General features: G+C 33.9%; 1 pseudogene; it reads left to right on the top strand.

Moving 5' to 3' along the window:
- LOC120352865 overlaps window positions 1-10,225 on the top strand; it is a 53,548-nt pseudogene that overhangs the window by 6,419 nt on the left and 36,904 nt on the right.

Genomic DNA, 10,225 nt, shown 5'->3' with positions numbered 1-10,225 from the left:
TTTCAATTGGCTCAGCATTTAATGTAGTTGTATTATAAGTATTAGTGTTCAGTGACTTTTGGAGATTATATGCAACCTGTTGATAATACTTATTGAAAAAGTTACAAATGTCTATACTATCATCCATATAATTTCCATGTTCATCGATTATCCTAGGGACATTAGTAACTGTATCTTTTTGAGCTGCTCTCCTATTTCTATTAATTACCTCCCAAACAGCAGAGTTAAAATTGGTACTAGTTGTTAATATTTCAGCTGTTTTCTTACACTTAGCTTTCCTCACTTCTTTTGCATAGTTTTTCTTTAGACATTTGTATTTGACTTCACTCGGAACATCCCTCACTAATTTAAATTCCTCATAAGCTTCCCTAACAATATTTCTTTGAGTAAGAATATCTTCAGTTATCCATTCATCTACTTTGTTTAATTTACTTTTTACTTTGACTTTTTTTATTGGACAGCATACACTAATGTGAAATCTTAGAGTATCAATGAATTGCTTATATTTGTAATTTAGGTTACAACTGTTATAAACACTACTCCAATTTTCTTGAAGCAGTTCCTGCTTCAAACAATTTATATTTCCTAGCTCATATTGCTGAATTTCTTTCACAAAAGTTTTTTTTCTGCTTGGATTCTGGCCCTGCAACTTAACATCTAAAATTTGATAGTTATGATCTGATAGATCTGAGCTACCTAACCTGACATTACAACCTTCTATATTTGTGAGGATATTATCAATAATTGTCTGTGAAGTTCGAGTTACTCTTGTATATTCGTGGACCTTAATTTCTAAATTATTCATATTAATAATATCTCTAATATCCTCTGTCATTTTATCCTGCCTGGCAAAATCGGTATTGAAATCTCCTACTACTATAACATTTGTGAAACGAGCGGTTGTAATTTCCAAAAGTGTATGGAGCAGCTCACAAAATTTTTGCCAGTCTCCATTTGGTGACCTATAGATACCTAACACTGCTACCTCAAATCGATCATCAATTTTTAACCTTAGTCCCGTCACCTCTAAATCCATCTCAACAGAAAATCTCTTAACAAAATCCAGTTCATAAGTTTGGGTATGTTTAGCATTGCTAGTGAATATACATACACCACCACTTCTATGAGCTATTCTACAAAATTCTGATCTCAGTGAATAGCCTGGAATCCTAACTTGATTTATTTCCTTTATTTTAAGCCATGCTCTGTGAAAATAACAATGTCAGGATCCTCCTGTTTAAGAAATACTTCTAATCTGTCAATTTTGTTGCGAAGATACTGAATATTTTGATGATAAATACTAAAAACCTTACCATCTTGTGCTACTCTATCTCTAGCATTTGTAGCTATTTCCCTTCCCTGTTTTGAGCCAATTTACTAAAAAATCGTTATTTGTTTTTTTGACTGTTTTTAAACCAGAGGATTGCAAACGGCTTTCAATCAGCTCTGCCAATCTATTACAAAAGATTACTTTGCCAGATCGATTTAGATGCAACCCATGATTAGTGAAGTTATGTCTTTCAGCCTTTCATTTAGAAAACAAATCCCCAGTTGTTTAGAATTCTTATTTTTTAGGCTGTTGATTGTATTATGGATTGATTTGTTTGTCGAATTGATTGCTTCATTTAATTCTGGCCTATCAAACCTATTAGGAATAGTACTTATTATTAAGTTTGTTTTTTTGCTGAGTGGCACAATTCCTTGATTTTTTCTGTTACTTGAGGAAGATGATTCAAGTTAGGTTCATTTATATTATTTGAGCCACCCAGTACAATTAGATAGTCATTTTCATCAAAGTCTTTAGTTTGTTCCCTAGCTGACTCTACAACTGCATTAATTGATGCACTTGGCTTGAAAAAACATTGGACATCAAATTTATTTTTCAATCTTTTATCAAGGAGATCACTACAATCACGTCCATGACTGGACGTCAGTAGCAGAACTCTCCCTTTCCTATCCTTATTTCCCTCAGCTATATTTTTGGTTGCTGTCTTCAAAACCTCACTGTACGTTTTATTTCGACCATTTTCAGAGTTGTATATACGGTTGACATATATCCGGTAGATAAGTAATAATTATATCCTATTTTTTCGCTGATTCAACTGGATAATGTTATATTTAACAACATCATCACAAAAATATTACTGTTAATCGCTAATGGCTTGTTTACATGTCACATCTCGAGACACTGTGATTGTAAATGGATTGAAATTTTGAAGATCAACAATATAGTATATCTTAATATATCATGATAGTAAATCATAATATCAACATCAAATTCTGAGAGTATCATGGAATCAAGAAAGAAAAGAAAGGGTTAAATGGCGTTATATACAATCAATAAAAAAACTTGCTTATTTTCAAGTACTCGCGAGGCATTTTATCAATTTGAGGGCGCTGAATACGAATTTGATATCACAATTTCTCTATCTCCATTTTTACGCGATTTAGGTTTTGGTGGATAGGCAAAAGACGGACGGTTTGATGGAAAAAGATTCCCGGCCGATACATTTTAAGTTTGACGACTTAGCTTGAAGACCCATCCGTTTTACGAGTATCATGAGAATCAAGAAAGAAAAGAAAAAGTTAAATGGCGTTATATACAATCAATAGAAAAACTTGCTTATTTTCAAGTACTCGCGAGGCATTTTATTAATTTGAGGTCGCTGAATCCGAATCTGAAATCACAATTTCTCTATCTCCATTTTTACGCGATTTAGGTTTTGGTGGATAGGCAAAAGACGGACGGTTTGATGGAAAAAGATTCCCGGCCGATACATTTTAAGTTTGACGACTTAAGCTTGAAGACCCGTCCAGACGCAGCGACTCACATGCTCCGACTTTTGCTTGAGCAAAAGACTGAAGCTAAACTTGAGCGTTTGGACCGGGCTTAAGACCTCCGAGAATTGAATGTTGTTTTTGAATCAGTTGCAAATGCAGATTTAACGGAATAAGACAGGAAAAATGCCAGGAAAGCTGTCGAACCAGGAGAGGAGAATGGGAAGCTCCTGAATCTGAAAAGGATCAGGTGGGAGGAAAAGACGGCTTATTTATAGATAAGAAAACGATGATTGAATCATTATTAAAATAAAAGTAGGTCAGAGTGAGATAGATATACTATATAAAGAGGTAGATAGACTATTTAGTAGATAAAGATTCTTTAGTAGAGAGGCTTGAAGAACCTGTCTACTCGACAGTAGAGAGGGTTGAAGAAAAATCAGCCAGTGCGCAACTAGTTGTTTGTCACTTTATCTTACCGGTGTCCTTATCTGTTATCTCCATCAGTGAGTGATAAATTCTAACTCAGCCGGCAAGAAGCAGACGACAGTTCAGCAGTAAAGACCGGCCGGTGAATTCAAGTTGACATAGTCGAAAACACTTTTATTCCATGATCGAACACACTTTTATCCGATAATCATGTTCAACCAGGCTGCTAAGATTGATAAACCAACACTCCTCAAATTGCTCGCAGTCCGTGAAAAATTACAAAATTCTAAAATGACAATGTCAGGATCCTCCTGTTTAAGAAATACTTCTAATCTGTCAATTTTGTTGCGAAGATACTGAATATTTTGATGATAAATACTAAAAAACCTTACCATCTTGTGCTACTCTATCTCTAGCATTTGTAGCTATTTCCCTTCCCTGTTTTGAGCCAATTTACTAAAAAATTGTTATTTGTTTTTTTGACTGTTTTTAAACCAGAGGATTGCAAACGGCTTTCAATCAGCTCTGCCAATCTATTACAAAAGATTACTTTGCCAGATCGATTTAGATGCAACCCATGATTAGTGAAGTTATGTCTTTTCAGCCTTTCATTTAGAAAACAAATCCCCAGTTGTTTAGAATTCTTATTTTTTAGGCTGTTGATTGTATTATGGATTGATTGTTTGTCGAATTGATTGCTTCATTTAATTCTGGCCTATCAAACCTATTAGGAATAGTACTTATTATTAAGTTTGTTTTTTTTGCTGAGTGGCACAATTTCCTTGATTTTTTCTGTTACTTGAGGAAGATGATTCAAGTTAGGTTCATTTATATTATTTGAGCCACCCAGTACAATTAGATAGTCATTTTCATCAAAGTCTTTAGTTTGTTCCCTAGCTGACTCTACAACTGCATTAATTGATGCACTTGGCTTGAAAAAACATTGGACATCAAATTTATTTTTCAATCTTTTATCAAGGAGATCACTGCAATCACGTCCATGACTGGACGTCAGTAGCAGAACTCTCCCTTTCCTATCTTTATTTCCCTCAGCTATATTTTTGGTTGCTGTCTTCAAAACCTCACTGTACGTTTTATTTCGACCATTTTCAGAGCATTTTCCATCATTTAGGTTAGATTCTATTTTTTTGCATTTGGACGGAGGTTCTATCATACATTTAGTATTATCAAATTTAGATTTTAGTTTCTTTATTTCCTCCGACATTAGACTACATTGATTTTTTAGATTTAGTATTTCTTTTTTATGGTCTTCATCTTGTAATTTTATAATCAGTTCCAAAGATTTAATTTCTTCTACCATCCCTAACCTTTCTTCCTCAGACGTTTTTAGAGTTACTTCTAATTGGTTTTTTAAATTAGTGTGGCTACTTTGTAGTTGAGCAACTTTTTCGGCTAAAGTAGTTTGAGAAACTGGGGTTTTTGGTTTTGGCGTTTTTGAATTTTCGTTTTGGGAACGCGTAAGTACTCCCGCTATGTGTACATTTCTATTAATAACCTTCGGTGTTTTACTTGAGCTCATCTTCCTATCTAAGAAATTATATTACTTGCAATAATAATAATTGATTTATAAATGATAGGATTTTAATTTGGTTATAATTTTAGTCAAGTAAACTATCTATGTTTATTTTTAAATCTCGAAAACCTAACCTCAAAATAACCTCTAAACGATGTTTGGCTTATAAAATAGAATTAAGAATTAAAATCTAAAACAAAATGATAAAACGTGATCAAGAAACAATTAATAATGAAATTAATACAAAATTTGTACTTATCCGTGACTATTTATAACACAAAATCTTCCAAAACCCAGGAGCGAAATTATGTATGACTTTCATTCACAACCTCAAGGTCATTCTCCAAGATAAGGTTAGAGTTTCACGTGTACAATTTTTATAAAACTTTAGTCCAAAACAAAACTTTAAAACTATAAATTTTGAATTTAGATGGCTTGAATTGATAAATTAATTAGAAATATTCCACTCAATTACCAATTTTAACGAATAATATTGAGTTATTTGAGAAAATTTGGAACTATTCAAGAAACACAAACTCGTCAACACTAAAGCTCAGCTGACTGAGCTTTATATATAAAAACGTTATATAAAGTTATAGTGAAATTGTTATTTCAAACATAGTTGACTGTATGGAGATATATTTTCAATGTATAAACATGAAGTTGACGTCAAAATTTAGTTGAATATATCTACTATAATGTATAATGTATATAATGTATTAGTTTAGAATGATAGACAAGGATAGCAACACCAATGTTTATCAAATACTGGCTAACGTGGAGCTAACTTTATGGAGTCTCATAACTTTTTAAATTTACTCACCTATCCAAGAGGCCCATTCATCATCTGTTGCTGTTCGCAAGATGTCTTCTCGGACTGTAGCTACTGCATCAATTATCCTGGTTTTTAGCTCCTCAATATCAAGTGCTAAGGGAGGAACATAAACACTATCTTTAACGTTGTTTCTCCCTTAGCACTTGATATTGAGGAGCTAAAAAACCAGGATAACTGATGCAGTAGCTACAGTCCGAGAAGACAGACATCTTGACGTCTTGGATGAATTTGGCTACCGTCTAGATGTCGTCCGAACCTCAAAAGGAGGGCACATAGAACATCATCATAAACTTGATATTTCTGTGAGTAATTTGATGTAAAATTCTTGGTTTGTGTGCACCATTTTTTAAAATGAATATAACTGTTTAAAATTGGGTCATTATTTTTGAAACAATCGGTATTTTTCAAGTGGGAGTCAGTGAGTTCGGAGTTGATGTACTAAATGTGTTCATGCGTTTATGCACCGTAATCTTTATTCATAATTGAATGTTTTATTTCGTTTTATTCTCACTCAATCATTCTTTTTGATCTATATTTCTCTTGACCACTTCTTTTCTTTCTATTTTGCAGAAGGAGAGCATGTGATGGAAAGAGTGTTGGCAGAAATAACCGAGAAGGTGAAAGACGATGTAACAACGTTATTTTATTCATTGAAACATAACCATAATCAGCTAAGATAAGGGAAATAATCTCATTCAGTTAAATCACTCATTCAATTCCTCAGCCCTATAGTTAGGTCAACGTTATAATGGCAGTGGAGAAAGATAGCCGAACAACGTTGCCGAACCTCTGTCTTGTCAATACCTTCTATAAACGGTAGCTGATACATGTTTATTGATGTAATATTAACTGTTCATTCTCGTTTAAAATGATCAATTATATTTTATTGTACAAGAAATTATATTTTTCAATAATTTCAAAATCAAGATGAAATATTTTGTTGATTAATTATTAATTATACATTGTTGAAATACGATCTGGCAACAGAGCAAAGCAAGAAAGAGATAGCGCTATCCGCTCTGTTGAATGATAGACAAGGATAGCAATACCATTGCTGATCAAACACTGCCATTATAACGTGGACCTCACTATAGCAATTCAGTTGAAGGTATAAAGGTGCGTACAGATATACGCGCCGCGAACATGAGCAATTCACTTTTAATCAGCTGACTATATCTGTATTTTTACAGAAAAGGTAAGATACAGTTATAAAAAGCTTGGCATCAGCTGATTGAAAGTGAATTGCTCATGTTCGCGGCGCGTATATCTGTACGCACCTTAAGAGTATCTTCAACAAGACCTAATTTTTCTGCCTCCTTTTTGTCAAGTATTTCCATAGCTGTATTTGTTTTCAAGCTGATTTCCCACATACCAGTAACCGGCACAGTGGAAGTATTTAATTCATTTCCACAAAAATATATACATATTTAATCATTTTTACAAAAAACCAAAACAAATCAAGGAAATATATTTCTCCACTTAGACTATTTAGAATATATAAAATAGAATTATATTATTGACCGAGCGAAGTGAGGTCTAAGATTCAAGTCGACGGTTTGGCATTTCTCTTAAAGTTTAAATGTTTATATTTTTTATGTTGCGCATTTACGGCGAAACTCGGTAATAGATTTTCATGAATTTGACAGGTATGTTCCTTTTTTAATTGCGCGTCGACGTATATACAAGGTTTTTGGAAATTTTGCATTTCAAGGATGATATAAAAGGAAAAAGGAACCTCCTTCATACGCCAATATTAGAGTAAAAATCAGACTATAGAATTATTCATCATAAATCAGCTGACAAGTGATTAAACAGATGTGTGGAGAAGCCAGTCTATTGCTGTATTTCCATAAGGTCTATAGTTTCAATCAGGTACTTGTGGATGAGAATACTGCGTGAGGTCTACTGTTCACAGAACTACTAGTTGTAGGTTCCTAATCACTGGGTAGTTTGAGTCTCACTAACCCCTAAAAATTGACAACTAACTGAATTTCAGGAGTTTTTTTTAATCTTCTTCAATGAATCATCTTATTTTTAATGAATTTTGATCCTATTTTTAATGATAATTGTCTGATTTCAGGTTGAATTAACTACACCGGGCGAAATGAACTCACCCAAGTGCAGCAGACTATGTGAGTGTGATGATTGAACGGGCTCTGTGTTATCTACGACGCTGATAAGACAGGAATGGTCGACTATGCACTTGAATCTAGCGGTAAGTAATGAAGTTTTCCAAACAAATATTGAAGCTATCAATTTTAATAATCGCAAAATCAATAGAAATCTATAATCACAAAGATATTATCAACTCCTGATAGACAACTCAACAGGCCCCTGGCTAGGTCGGATAAGGCGAGGGAATGGAGCCTCCGGGCTAGAATCATACTAGTAATTCTGTGAACAGTAGACCTCGCGCAATTAAAAACCACAGCCTCCACCAATACTATCCATCAGAGTGAATTTGTCCTGTCGTCGAGATTCGGTGGGTACAAAAACAATATGGCTGTAACAACTGTATAATGGCTGTTTGGGTTGTTGTATCGACAATAATTATTAACATTAATTAATTATTAGCATTACAATGCTAATAATTTGTTATATTAAACGAAAATCCAAATTAAATGCTGTAATTGACCCCGAAGACTTCTGCTACTGCAAATATTGACAACAGGGCAAACAGGAGATGGAAATTCGATGAGCGCTACTATTCAAAAATTATTGTCAGCCCGGGAATTGAACCCAGTACCTCCTAATTGCCGGTCAGGAATGCTTACCCTTACACCAAACTTACAATCTCTGGATAGCAGCGCTCTTTTTATACGAATCCATAGCGGCCAGCCAGTCTACAGATGGAAATTACTGAGCTGTTGCAATTAATCAAATGCTAATGAATTAATTACTATTATTGTGAATTAATTATTATTTGATTAATTGCAATATTTCAGTAATTTCCATCTGTAAACTGGCTGGCCGCTATGGCTTTGTATAAAATGAGCGCTGCTATCCAGAGATTGTCAGTTTGGTGTAAGGGTTTCCTGACCGGCAATTAGGAGATACTGGGTTCGATTCCCGGGCTAACAAATGATTTTTGAATAGTAGCGCTCATCGAATTTCCATCCAGCTGTTTGCCCTGTTGTTAATATTTGCAGTAACAGAAGTCTTCGGGGTGAATTACAGCATTTTTGTTTAATAATAATAATAATAATTAATTCATTAGCATTTGTTTAATTGCAATATCTCAGTATTTTCCATCTGTAGTGTAATAATTTGTTGTAAACAACTACGCCACTATCATCGAAAGCTTACCGAGTTTAAAGCAGAGAAAATTCGGGAAAAAATAATTATGTTACTTCGAGTTATCAATTGCATGCCTCATTGTTTGCAATTAATAGTCCACACGACAGCTGATTTTGGCCAAGCGAAGTGAGGTTTAAGATTCAAATCGACGGTTTTGCATTTCTGTATATGTTTGTATTAATGTTTATATGTTCCGCATTTACGGCGAAACGCAGCAATAGATTTTCATGAAATTTGACAGTTATGTTCCTTTTTGAATATTTTAAGGATAGGTAATACAAAATGAAAAGGAGTCTCCTTCGAACGCCAATATTACCGTAAAAAACAGACTTAAGTTTATTCATCATAAATCAGCTGTGGAGTGGATTATTAATTGCATTCAATTAATATCTCAATGTAACTTGGTGAAAAATCAGCTTTCGTGCGGACTACTAATATTGCATGCAATTTTTATGCACTATTGCATGCAATGACGCTGATTAATATCTCAATGTAAGTTGGTAAAAAATCAGCTGTCTTGTGGACTATTAATATTGCATGCGTCATTGCATGCAATTTTTATGCACTATTGGATGCAATGACGCATGCAATTAATAACTGAAAGTAACATAGTATTACTCTCGACCTTTCTCTGCTTTCAACTCGGGCTGACCTGTTGTCAGTATGTCTTGAAGGAGTCTTCTTCAAACCCCAATATCACCTTAAAAAATCAGACTATAGAATTACATGATTTTTTTTTATTCATCATAAATCAGCTGTCGAGTGGATTTTATCTCTGAATAAATATTAACAAAAAATATTGCCTACTATAAACTGAAAAAAGAAGGTACAGAATCAGCTAGGTTGACTTACAATAGTATTAAAAAGCTATACAGAAGTGAATTGAAAGTGGCTCAGTTAAACCACAATGCGAATTTGATTGAAGCAGCTAACAATAAATGCTCAGCAGCTTGGAAAATTATTCGAAATAATTCCAAGCCCGCTAAATCTACCGCTACTTCTATCTCAGCAAAGGAATTCAACAAACACTTTATCAGCTCCATTGAGAAAATTTATAAAGATATTGAGCCGTCACAAATTTCTGCTGTTGACCTGCTGAACTCTTCCCCAAAAACGCAGGCAACTTTTGTAATAAAAGAAGTAACCTGTATTCAAGTCCTCGAAATAGTTTCTAGAATGAAGTCTTCCACCACCAAAGACATATATTCTCACTCTAGCTCCCTTATTAAAGAAGTAATTGAATTCATTTTACAGCCGCTCACCACAGTTTTAAATGCATGTATAAAATCATCAGTTTTTCCATCCTTGCTGAAACATTCAAGAACCATCCCGATTCATAAGAAGGGTGACTT

Source organism: Nilaparvata lugens, chromosome 8 (assembly GCF_014356525.2).
Source record: "Nilaparvata lugens isolate BPH chromosome 8, ASM1435652v1, whole genome shotgun sequence".
In the NCBI taxonomy this organism is placed as follows: Eukaryota; Metazoa; Arthropoda; class Insecta; order Hemiptera; family Delphacidae; genus Nilaparvata; species Nilaparvata lugens.
The sequence above is the reverse complement of the archived record's forward strand: the minus strand, read 5'-3'. Positions and strand labels throughout refer to the sequence as shown.